The 13,134-nt window shown below is 38.1% G+C and overlaps 1 non-coding gene across 1 annotated transcript; it reads right to left on the bottom strand.

Annotated features, from left to right (window-relative positions):
- Positions 1 to 6,346: 6,346 nt before the first annotated feature.
- LOC148565154 (small nucleolar RNA R71) lies at positions 6,347 to 6,454 on the bottom strand. The gene has a single exon (XR_015885098.1). It is a non-coding gene; the product is annotated as a small nucleolar RNA R71 (small nucleolar RNA).
- Between the last annotated feature and the right edge of the window lie 6,680 nt (positions 6,455 to 13,134).

Here is a 13,134-nt window from a genome sequence, read left to right as displayed (position 1 = left end):
TAATATCATCTGGATTCTGATTTCCTAAAGATGCCAATCATTCTGAGCCTCAATGGAAATTGAGATGCCAAAACTATTCAAAAGGAAAAAGCTACTAGTCCCGCACTTCTATTTGAAACTGAGCTTCATTGAGAACTCTGAAATTTATTGCATCCTTATATTTCTTTTTATCCTACTTTGTTTTGGTTGCTTGGGGACAAGTAACAGTTTAATTTTGGTGTTCTGATTAGTGGATATTTTATACGCTTTTTGGCATTACTTTCATATAGTTTCTACTATGTTTTATTTAAGTTTTATTATATTTTCATAGGTTTTAGTGCAAAATTCATATTTTTTGGATTCTACTTTGAGTTCGTGGGTTTTATAGTGATTTCAGGTATTTTCTGGCTGAAATTGGGGAGCTGAGCAAAAGTCTGATTCAGAGACAGAGAAAGCACTACAGATGCTGTTAGGATCTGACCTCCATGCACTCGAATGAGGTTTTCTGGAACTACAGAAGTATAAATGGCGCGCTCTCAACGTCTATGGAAAGCTAACATCCAGGGTTTTTCAGAGATATATAATAGTCTATACTTTGTTTCGTGGAAATGAAGTCCCAAAACTAGCGTTCAACGCCAGCCACCAGCCCCATTCCTGGTGTCCAGCGTCCACAGGGAACAACTGGAGTTCAACGCCCAAAAGGGGGTACCTAGCCAGTGTTCAACCCCCCTAAGGGACATTAGCATGTGGGAGATACCCAAACTTAGCCTAAACACTCACCAAGTGGGCCCTAGTCGCACTGTCAACTTAGTTTATCTTATTTCTGTAATCCTTAGTCATTAGATTAGTATATATAGACAAGAGTTCACCCTTGTTAAGGACTCTTGCCCACTTTCACATTTACCATTGTATTTTTCTATCAGCATGAATCACTAAACCTCCTAGGTTAAGGTTAGGAGCTCTCCTAGGAGGTTTAGTGGCTCATACTGTATAGTGAAACTCGAAAATATGGAATAATGTTCTATGGTGGTCAAAGATCCTAAAACAAGGGTGATCTTCTCCTATATATACTAATCTAATAACTAAGAATTGCAGAAATATGATATGCTTAGGCTTATAGTGCAAAAATCCACTTTCGGGGCCCACTTGGTGAGTGTATGGGCTGAGCTAAAAGTGTCTCCATGTGCTAGTAGGCTCCATGGGCGTTGAATGCCTACTTTGGACTCCCCTTTGGGCGTTGGACACCGGCTGCTCCCTATTGGGCATCCAACGCCAAAAAGGGGGTAGATGGCTGGTGTTGAATGCCAGTTTTGGGCCTTCATCGCCAAAAACAGGTATAAACTATTATATATTGTTGGAAAGCACTAGATGTTAGCTTTCCATAGCCATTGAGAACGCTCCATTTGGATATTTGTAGCTCCAGAAATGCTTGCTTGAGTGCACAGAGGTCAGTTCCTGACAGCATCTGGTACGCTTTCCTTGCCTCTGAATCAGCCTTTGTCAAAACTCTCAGATTTCAGCCAGAAAATACCTGAAATTACCATAAAACACAACTCATAGTAGAATCCAAAAATATGAATTTTACACTAAAACCTGGGAAAATATAATAAAACCTAAATAAAACATAACAAAAACTATATAAAAATGATGTCAAAAAGCGTATAAAATATCCACTCAGTACAACACCAAACTTAAACTATTGCTTGTCCCCAAACAACTAAAAACAAAGTAGGATAAAAGGAAGAGTAAGATACAATAAATCTCAGAGTTTTCAATGAAGTTCAGTTTCAATTAGATGAGCGGGACTTAGTAGCGTTTTGCTTCTGAATAGTTTTGGCATCTCACTATCCATTGAAGCTCAGAAGTGTTGCATCCTTGAGAACATAGAATCCAGATGATATTATTGACTCTCCTAGTTTAGTTCTTTTTTTATTCTTGAACACAGCTTTTAGAGTCTTGGCCGTGGCCCTAAGCACTTTATTTTCCCATATTACCACCTGATACATAAATGCCACAGACACTTAACTGGGTGAACCCCTTTTCGATTGTAATTCAGCTTTGCTAGAATCCCTAGATACAGGTGTCCAGAGTTCTTAAGTACACTCTTTTTCTTTGGATTACGACTATAACTACTCAATCTCAAGCTTTTTACTTGACACCTTCACACCACAACCATATAGCTAGGGACACTGTACCTTTGGAGTTCTTAGGACAAGATTTTGTTTCTTTTAGGCCCACCTAACCATTCATGCTCAATGCTTTGGATCCTTTTACCCTTGCCTTTTGGTTTAAAGGGTTTTTGGTTTTTTGCTTGATGAGCGGATAATTTATACGCTTTTTGACATTGTTTTTAGTATGTTTTTAGTAGGATCTAGTTACTTTTAGGGATGTTTTTAATAGATTTTGTGTTAAATTCACATTTCTGGACTTTACTATGAGTTTGTGTGTTTTTCTGTGATTTCAGGTATTTTCTGGCTGAAATTGAGGGACTTGAGCAGAAATCAGATTCAAAGGTTGAAAAAGGACTGCTGATGCTGTTGGATTCTGACCTCCCTGCACTCAAAGTGGATTTTCTGGAGCTACAGAACTTGAAATAGCGCGCTTCCAATTGAGTTGGAAAGTAGACATCCAGGGCTTTTCCGCAATATATAATTGTCCATACTTTGGCCAAGAATTGACGACGTAAACTGGCGTTCAACGCCAGCCTTCTTCCCAATTCTGGCGTCCAGCGCCAGAAAAGGATCCAAAACCAGAGTTGAACGCCCAAACTGGCACAGAAACTGGCGTTCAACTCCACAAATGGCCTCTGCACGTGTAACACTCAAGCCCAAGCCCAAGCACACACCAAGTGGGCCCCGGAAGTGGATTTGTACATCAATTACTTACTCATGTAAACCCTAGTAGCTAGTTTATTATAAATAGGACCTTTTACTATTGTATTTAACATCTTTGGACGCCTGGTTCTTAGATCAGAGGGGCTGGCCACACAGCCATGCCTGGACCTTTCACTTATGTATTTTCAACGGTAGAGTTTCTACACTCCATAGATTAAGGTGTGGAGCTCTGCTGTTCCTCAAAGATTAATGCAAAGTACTTCTGTTTTCTATTCAATTCTTCTTATTTCTCTTCTAAGATATCCATTCGCACCCAAGAACGTGATGAAGGTGATGATTATGTGTGACGCTCATCATCCTTCTTCCTTATGAACGCGTGCCTGACAAACACTTCTGTTCTACATGAATTAAGCTAGAATGAGTATCTCTTAGATCTCCTAACCAGAATCTTCGTGGCGTAAGCTAGAATGATGGCGGCATTCAAGAGAATCTGGAAGGTCTAAACCTTGTCTGTGGTATTCTGAGTAGGATTCAATGATTGAATGACTGTGACGAGCTTCAAACTCGCGAGTGTTGGGCGTTAGTGACAGACGCAAAAGGAGGGTGAATCCTATTCCAGCATGATCGAGAACCGACAGATGAATAGCCGTGCCGTGACAGGGTGCGTGAGCATATGATTCACTGAGAGGAGGGGATGTAGCCACTGACAACGGTGATGCCCTTGCATACAGCCAGCCATGGAAAGGAGTAAGACTGATTGGATGAAGATAGCAGGAAAGCAGAGGTTCAGAGGAACGAAAAGCATCTCCATTCGCTTATCTGAAATCCCTGCCAATGAATCTACATAAGTATCTCTATCCCTTTTATTGTTTATTTTAATCTAATAAAGTATCATGTTTAAATCCGCCTGACTGAGATTTACAAGGTGACCATAGCTTGCTCAAGCCAACAATCTCTGTGGGATCGACCCTTACTCGCGTAAGGTTTATTACTTGGACGACCCAGTACACTTGCTGGTTAGTTGAACGGAGTTGTGTCCACACATAGTAAAGAGCCATAATAATGATTCCATACAATAACAAAGAGTACTACATTAATGTGATCACAATTTCGTCCACCAAATTTTTGGCGCCGTTGCCGGGGATTGTTTGAGTTTGGACAACTGACGGTTCATCTTGTTGCTCAGATTAGGTAATTTTCTTTTTATTTTATTTTCAAAAATTTTTCAAAAATATTTTCAAAAATCTCTCATCTGTTTTCGAAAAAAAAAAATAAAAATGTTTTCAAAAATTTTATTCAAGATTTTTAAGAATGAATTCTAGTGTTTCATGAAGCATGTTGAAGCCTGACTGGCTGTAAAGCCATGTCTCAATTCTTATACTCAAGAGAAGAGCTTCTTTGTCTTTCTTAGCCAATTGGCTGTTGAATGTAAGGAATGTCAGGCGTATCATGTCTGAGTTACATACTAAAGCTTGGCTGGCTATTAAGCTATGCCTGACCCTTTGATTGGAGCTTTAGAGGATAAGATTCCTGGAATTCATATTAAAAATTTTGGAATCCATATTTTTCCTTTAATTTTCGAAAAATATAGAATAAAAATCCAAAAAAATTAGAAAATCATAAAAATCAAAAATATTTTTTGTTTCTTGTTTGAGTCTTGAGTCACATTATAAGTTTGGTGTCACTTGCATATGCATCTTGCATTTTTCGAAAATATCATGCATTCATAATGTTCTTCATGATCTTCAAGTTGTTCTTGGTAAGTCTTCTTGTTTGATCTTGATGATTTTTTGTTTTGTGTTGTATGTTGTTTTTCATATGCATTCTTGAATTCTTAGTGCGTAAGCATTAAAGAATTCTAAGTTTGGTGTCTTGCATGTTTTCTTTGCATTAAAAATTTTTCAAAAATGTGTTCTTGATGTTCGTCATGATCTTCATAATGTTCTTGGTGTTCATCTTGACATTCATAGCATTATTGCATGCATTCATTGTTTTGATCTAAAAATTTCATGCATTGCATAATTTTCATGTTTTTCATAAAAATTTCAAAAATCAAAAAAATATCTTTCCTTTTTTCTCTCATCAAATTCGAAAATTGAGTTGACTTTTTCAAAATTTTTTTAAAATTCAAATTGTTTCTCATGAGTCAAATCAAATTTTCAATTTGAAAATCTTATCTTTTTCAAAAATCAAACCTTTTTCAAAATTTTTAGTTATTTTCGAAAATTCCAAAAATATTTTCCAAAAATCTTTTTCTTATTTTTATAACTAATTTTCGAAAATAACAATAGCAATTAATGTTTTGATTCAAAAATTCCAAGTTTGTTACTTACTTGTTAAGAAAGATTCAAACTTTAAGTTCTAAAATCATATCTTGTGATTTCTTATGAATCAAGTCATTAATTGTGATTTTAAAAATCAAATCTTTTTCAAAACTAACTTCAATCATATCTTTTCAAAAATATCTTCTTATCTTATCTTTTTCAAAAATATCTTTTCAAAATATCTATTCTAACCTCCTAACTACTTATCTTTTCAAAATTGGTTTTCAAAATTTGTTTCAACTAACTAACTAACTTTTTGTTTGTTTCTTAACTTTTTCAAAACCACCTAACTAACTCTCCCTCTCAATTTTCGAAAATATCCTCCCCTTTTTCAAAAATTTCTTTTTAATTAACTAATTATTTTTATTTTTTTATTTCAAAAAAAAAATTTTCGAAAAATACTAACTAATTTTTCAAAAACCATTTTCAAAAATCACTAACCCCTTTTCAAAAATGATTTTCGAAAATTCCCTCCTTCTCTCTCATCCTATTCTATTTATTCATTCATTAACTAACATCTCTTCCTCACATCATCACCAAATTCGAACCCCCTCTTCTATCTGTGTTCGAATTTCTTCCTCTTTTCTTCTACTCACATAAGGGATCCCTATACTGTGGTATAAAGGATCTCTATTATTATTATTATCATTTTTCTGTCCATTCTTCCTTGTATTATGAGCAGGAGCAAGGATAAGAACATTCTTGTGGAAGCAGATCCAGAACCTGAAAGGACTCTGAAGAGAAAATTAAAGAGAAGCTAAAATACAACAATCCAGAGAAAACCTTTCAGAAATTTTCGAACAGGAAGAGGAGATGGCAGCCGAAAATAATAATAATGCAAGGAGGATGCTTGGTGACTTTACTGCACCTAATTCCAATTTACATGGAAGAAGCATCTCCATTCCTGCCATTGGAGCAAACAACTTTGAGCTGAAACCTCAATTAGTTTCTCTGATGCAGCAGAACTGCAAGTTTCATGGACTTCCATCTGAAGATCCTTTTCAGTTCTTAACTGAATTCTTGCAGATATGTGATACTGTTAAGACTAATGGAATAGATCCTGAAGTCTACAGGCTCATGCTTTTCCCTTTTGCTGTAAGAGACAGAGCTAGATTATGGTTGGATTCTCAACCTAAAGACAGCCTGAACTCTTGGGATAAGCTGGTCACGGCTTTCTTAGCCAAGTACTTTCCTCCTCAAAAGCTAAGCAAGCTTAGAGCTGATGTTCAAACCTTCAGACAGAAAGAAGGTGAATCTCTCTATGAAGCTTGGGAAAGATACAAACAGTTGACCAAAAAGTGTCCTTCTGACATGCTTTCAGAATGGACCATCCTGGATATATTCTATGATGGTTTATCTGAGCTATCAAAGATGTCACTGGACACTTCTGCAGGTGGATCCATTCACCTAAAGAAAACGCCTGCAGAAGCTCAAGAACTCATTGACATGGTTGCTAATAACCAGTTCATGTACACTTCTGAAAGGAATCCTGTAATCAATGGGACGCCTATGAAGAAGGGAGTTCTTGAGGTTGATACTCTGAATGCCATATTGGCTCAGAACAAAATATTGACTCAGCAAGTCAATATGATCTCTCAGAGTCTGCATGGAATGCAAGCTGCATCCAACAGTACTCAAGAGGCATCTTCTAAAGAGGAAGCCTATGATCCTGAGAACCCTGCAATAGCAGAGGTAAATTATTTAGGTGAACCTTATGGAAACACCTATAACTCAACATGGAGAAATCATCCAAATTTCTCATGGAAGGATCAGAAGCCTCAACAAGGCTTTAATAATGGTGGAAGAAACAGGTTTAGCAATAGCAAGCCTTTTCCATCATCAACTCAGCAACAGACAGAGAACTCTGACCAAAATGCTTCCAATTTAGCAAATCTAGTCTCTAATCTATCTAAAGCCACTGTAAGTTTCATGAATGAAACAAGGTCTTCCATTAGAAATTTGGAAGCACAAGTGGGCCAGCTGAGTAAAAGGATCACTGAAATCCCTCCTAGTACTCTCCCAAGCAATACAGAAGAGAACCCAAAAGGAGAGTGCAAGGCCATTGACATAAGCGCCATGGCCGAACCTCTGAGGAGAGGAGAGGACGTGAATCCCAAGGAGGAAGACCTCCAGGGACGTCCAGTGATCAATAAGGAGCTTCCCTCTGAGGAACCAAAGGACTCTGAGGCTCATCTAGAGACCATAGAGATTCCATTGAACCTCCTTATGCCCTTCATGAGCTCTGATGAGTATTCCTCTTCTAAAGAGAATGAGGATGTCACTGAAGAGCAAACTGCCAAGTTTCTTGGTGCAATCATGAAGCTGAATGCCAAATTGTTTGGCATGGATGCTTGGGAAGTTGAACCTCCCTTGTTCATCAATGAACTAAGTGATCTGGATCAACTGACATTGCCTCAGAAGAGACAGGATCCTGGAAAGTTCATAATACCATGTACCATAGGCACCATGATCTTTAAGGCTTTGTGTGACCTTGGTTCAGGTATAAACCTCATGCCCCTCTCTATAATAGAGAAACTGGGAATCTATGGGGTGCAAGCTGCTAAAATCTCACTAGAGATGGCAGACAGCTCAAGAAGACAGGCTTATGGACAAGTAGAAGATGTATTAGTAAAGGTTGAGGGCCTTTACATACCTACTGATTTCATAGTCCTGGATACTGGAAAGGAAGAGGATGAATCCATCATCCTAGGAAGACCTTTCCTGGCCACAGCAAGAGCTGTGATTGATGTTGACAGAGGTGAAATAGTCTTTCAATGGAATGAGAACTCCCTTGTATTCAAAACTCAAGGACCTCCCTCTGCAACCATGGAGAGGAAGCAGGAAAAGCTTCTCTCCAAGCAGAGTCAACCAGAGCCCCCACAGTCAAACTCTAAGTTTGGTGTTGGGAGGCCACAACCAAACTCTAAGTTTGGTGTTGAACTCCCATATCCAAACTCTAAGTTTGGTATTGGAGAGTCTCAACAAAGCTCTGCACATCTGTGAGGCTCCATGAGAGCCCACTGTCAAGCTATTGACATTAAAGAAGCGCTTGTTGGGAGGCAACCCAATGTTTATCTAATTCTTATTTTTATTGTTTTTCATGTTTTCTTAGGTTCATGATCATGTGGAGTCACAAAATAAACAAAAAAATCAAAAACGGAATCAAAAACAGCAGAAGAAAAATCACACCCTGGAGGAGCATCTGTCTGGCGTTCAAACGCCAGAACAGAGCATAGTTCTGGCGCTGAACGCCCAGAATGGGAGCATCCTGGCACTGAACGCCCAGAACAAGCATGGTTCTGGCGTTCAACGCCAGAAATGGCAGCAAAGGGGCGTTGAACGCCCAAAATGGGCACCAACCTGGCGCTGAACGCCCAGAGTTGTGTGCAAGGGCATTTTGCATGCCTAAATTGGTGCAGGGATGTAAATGCCTTGACACCTCAAGATCTGTGGACCTCACAGGATCACCTAAGGATCTGTGGACCCCACAGGATCCCCACCTACCTCCACTCACTCTCTTCTCTCTTCTCAATCATCTATTTCCAATAAACACTCTTCCCTATTAACTCTTTACCACTCACATCCAAACACCCACTTTCCTTCAAAATTCAACATCTCTTTCCCACCCAATCCCACCTATATGGCCGAATACACATCTCCCTCCATCTCCTCCATATCTTCTTCTTCTTCTATTCTTTCTTCTTTTGCTCGAGGGCGAGCAACATTCTAAGTTTGGTGTGGTAAAAAGCATAGCTTTTTTGTTTTTTTCCATAACCATTGATGGCACCTAAGGCCAGAGAAACCTCTAGAAAGAGGAAAGGGAAGACAAAAGCTTCCATCAAGGGTCTATAGCTCAGTGGTAGAACATTTGACTGCAAATCAAGAGATCCCTGAGATACCTCAGGGGATACATTTTCTTCCACACAATTATTGGAAGCAACTAAGGGTGGAACATCAAGAGCACTCCATCATCCTTCATGAAATCAAAGAAGATCTAAAAGCAATGAAGGAGGAGCAGCTAAGACAAGAAAGAGACATAGAAGAGCTCAAGGACATCACTAAGGTGGATTCATTCCTTGTTCTTATTTCTTCTGTTTTTTGTTTTCTATGTTATGTGCTTATCTGTGTTTGTGTCTTCATTACATGATCATTAGTAGTTAGTAACTTTGTCTTAAAGTTATGAATGTCCTATGAATCCATCACCTCTCTTAAATAAAAACTGTTTTAAAAGAACAAGAAGTACATGAGTTTTGAATTTATCCTTGAACTTAGTTTAATTATATTAATGTGGTGATAATGCTTCTTGTTTTCTGAATGTATGCTTGAACAGTGCATATGTCTTTTGAAGTTGTTGTTTAAGAATGTTAAATATGTTGGCTCTTGAAAGAATGATGACTAGGAGACACGTTATTTGATAATCTGAAAAATCATAAAAATGATTCTTGAAGCAAGAAAAAGCAGCAAAGAACAAAGCTTGCAGAAAAAAAAAATATAGGCAAAAAAAAATAGAAAGAAAAAGAAAAAGCAAGCAGAAAAAGCCAAAAGCTCTTAAAACCAAGAGGCAAGAAAAAAAAGCCAATAACCCTTAAAACCAAAAGGCAAGGGCAAATAAAAAGGATCCCAAGGCTTTGAGCATCAGTGGATAGGAGGGCCTAAAGGAATAAAATCCTGGTCTAAGCGGCTAAACCAAGCTGTCCCTAACCATGTGCTTGTGGCGTGTAGGTGTCAAGTGAAAACTTGAGACTGAGCGGTTAAAGTCAAGGTCCAAAGCAAAAAAAGAGTGTGCTTAAGAACCCTGGACACCTCTAATTGGGGACTTTAGCAAAGCTGAGTCACAATCTGAAAAGGATCACCCAATTATGTGTCTGTGGCATTTATGTATCCGGTGGTAATACTGGAAAACAAAATGCTTAGGGCCACGGCCAAGACTCATAAAGAAGCTGTGTTCAAAAATCATCATACTGAACTAGGAGAGTCAATAACACTATTCGAAATCTGAAGTTCCTATAGATGCCAATCATTCTAAACTTCAATGGATAAAGTGAGATGCCAAAACTATTCAAGAGGCAAAAAGCTATAAGTCCCGCTCATATGATTGAAGCTCTGTTTCATTGATAGTTTGGAATTTATAGTATATTCTATTCTTTGTCTCCTATTTTGATTTTCAGTTGCTTGGGGACAAGCAACAATTTAAGTTTGGTGTTGTGATGAGCGGATAATTTATACGCTTTTTGACATTGTTTTTAGTATGTTTTTAGTAGGATCTAGTTACTTTTAGGGATGTTTTTAATAGATTTTGTGTTAAATTCACATTTCTGGACTTTACTATGAGTTTGTGTGTTTTTCTGTGATTTCAGGTATTTTCTGGCTGAAATTGAGGGACTTGAGCAGAAATCAGATTCAGAGGTTGAAAAAGGACTGCTGATGCTGTTGGATTCTGACCTCCCTGCACTCAAAGTGGATTTTCTGGAGTTACAGAACTCGAAATGGCGCGCTTCCAATTGAGTTGGAAAGTAGACATCCAGGGCTTTCCAGCAATATATAATAGTCCATACTTTAGCCAAGAATTGACGACGTAAACTGGCGTTCAACGCCAGCCTTCTGCCCAATTCTGGCGTCCAGCGCCAGAAAAGGATCCAAAACCAGAGTTGAACGCCCAAACTGGCACAGAAACTGGCGTTCAACTCCACAAATGGCCTCTGCACGTGTAACACTCAAGCCCAAGCCCAAGCACACACCAAGTGGGCCCCGGAAGTGGATTTGTACATCAATTACTTACTCATGTAAACCCTAGTAGCTAGTTTATTATAAATAGGACCTTTTACTATTGTATTTGACATCTTTGGACGCCTGGTTCTTAGATCAGAGGGGCTGGCCACACGGCCATGCCTGGACCTTTCACTTATGTATTTTCAACGGTAGAGTTTCTACACTCCATAGATTAAGGTGTGGAGCTCTGCTGTTCCTCAAAGATTAATGCAAAGTACTTCTGTTTTCTATTCAATTCTTCTTATTTCTCTTCTAAGATATCCATTCGCACCCAAGAACGTGATGAAGGTGATGATTATGTGTGACGCTCATCATCCTTCTTCCTTATGAACGCGTGCCTGACAAACACTTCTGTTCTACATGAATTAAGCTAGAATGAGTATCTCTTAGATCTCCTAACCAGAATCTTCGTGGCGTAAGCTAGAATGATGGCGGCATTCAAGAGAATCCGGAAGGTCTAAACCTTGTCTGTGGTATTCTGAGTAGGATTCAATGATTGAATGACTGTGACGAGCTTCAAACTCGCGAGTGTTGGGCGTTAGTGACAGACGCAAAAGGAGGGTGAATCCTATTCCAGCATGATCGAGAACCGACAGATGAATAGCCGTGCCGTGACAGGGTGCGTGAGCATATGATTCACTGAGAGGAGGGGATGTAGCCACTGACAACGGTGATGCCCTTGCATACAGCCAGCCATGGAAAGGAGTAAGACTGATTGGATGAAGATAGCAGGAAAGCAGAGGTTCAGAGGAACGAAAAGCATCTCCATTCGCTTATCTGAAATCCCTGCCAATGAATCTACATAAGTATCTCTATCCCTTTTATTGTTTATTTTAATCTAATAAAGTATCATGTTTAAATCCGCCTGACTGAGATTTACAAGGTGACCATAGCTTGCTCAAGCCAACAATCTCTGTGGGATCGACCCTTACTCGCGTAAGGTTTATTACTTGGACGACCCAGTACACTTGCTGGTTAGTTGAACGGAGTTGTGTCCACACATAGTAAAGAGCCATAATAATGATTCCATACAATAACAAAGAGTACTACATTAATGTGATCACAATTTCGTCCACCATTGCTCTTGCCTTTTGGTTTAAAGAGCTATTGGCTTTTTCTATTGCTTCTTTCTTTTTCTATATATATATATATATATTGTTTTCCACATGCATTTGTTTTTCTTTTTATTGCATCTTACTTTTTGCTGCTTTTTCTTACTTCAAGAATCAATTTCTTTTGATTTTTCAGATTACCAATAATACTTCTTCTTTTTCATTATTCTTCCAAAAGCCAACATTATTAATTCCAATTTCAAGTATGCATTGTTCATTCATACATTTAGAAAACATAAGCAATGCCACCATATCAAAATAATTGACTATTCTTATTATATAACTCGAAAATTCATTCATCTCTAATTCTTCTAAAAAAATCACTATTTTATTCAAGTTTGATGATGATAGGAGGAATATTTTATAACTAATTGACGGAAATAAAAACTAAATTATTATTAATGCTTATGCAATTCTTTAAATTAAAAGACAGAAATATAAAATAGAAACTTAAATATTACTAGTGATAATGTAAACCTAAATATGAGAAACAGAGATTAGAATAACAGAAATAGGGGAGGTGGAACTCAACCACCTTAATCATGGGAGGCACTGGGTTTTTCAGGGGAGAGTTTCTGGCACTTTAAAGCTTCTAATTCATGCCCCTTGATGAGTGAAGATCACGATGGTTCGGAAATAGCAAAACAATTCCTTCGTTGGTAGTATAGTCCAAACCAACAAACAATCCTCAACATCAAAGTTTACAATTTCTAATTCAATTAAACCGAGAGTTTTTCAACCTCGGGTCGTTCTCCCTAGGACGCAAATGAAGTGTTTCTCTTTTGGTTGTTAAGGGGATAAAAGGGGTTTTGTGAAATCAAAGAACAAAAGATTAAAAGAACTTGAGAAATAAAAGAACTAAGAAATGATCAAAATTGTAACTAATGCAAGTAAAGGGAAAATGAGATCAAAACTAGTGAGAATGCAAGGAATGCAATAAAGAACCTTGACTTGGGAATGAGGATCCAAGGAATCCTATCATCGACATAACCACAACATGGTAATTATGATGAGTCAATCTCGCCTAGTCAACCCCAACCATCGAGGAGTAAGTCAAGCAAGCATAATTGACCTTAATCCATAAGTCCTAGCTAACTTACCAAACTAGTTGATAAA

The sequence above is a fragment of the Arachis ipaensis genome, chromosome B5 (assembly GCF_059453495.1).
Source record: "Arachis ipaensis isolate K30076 ecotype BB chromosome B5, ASM5945349v1, whole genome shotgun sequence".
Taxonomy (NCBI): domain Eukaryota; kingdom Viridiplantae; phylum Streptophyta; class Magnoliopsida; order Fabales; family Fabaceae; genus Arachis; species Arachis ipaensis.
This window is presented reverse-complemented; position numbering and strand designations above follow the sequence as displayed.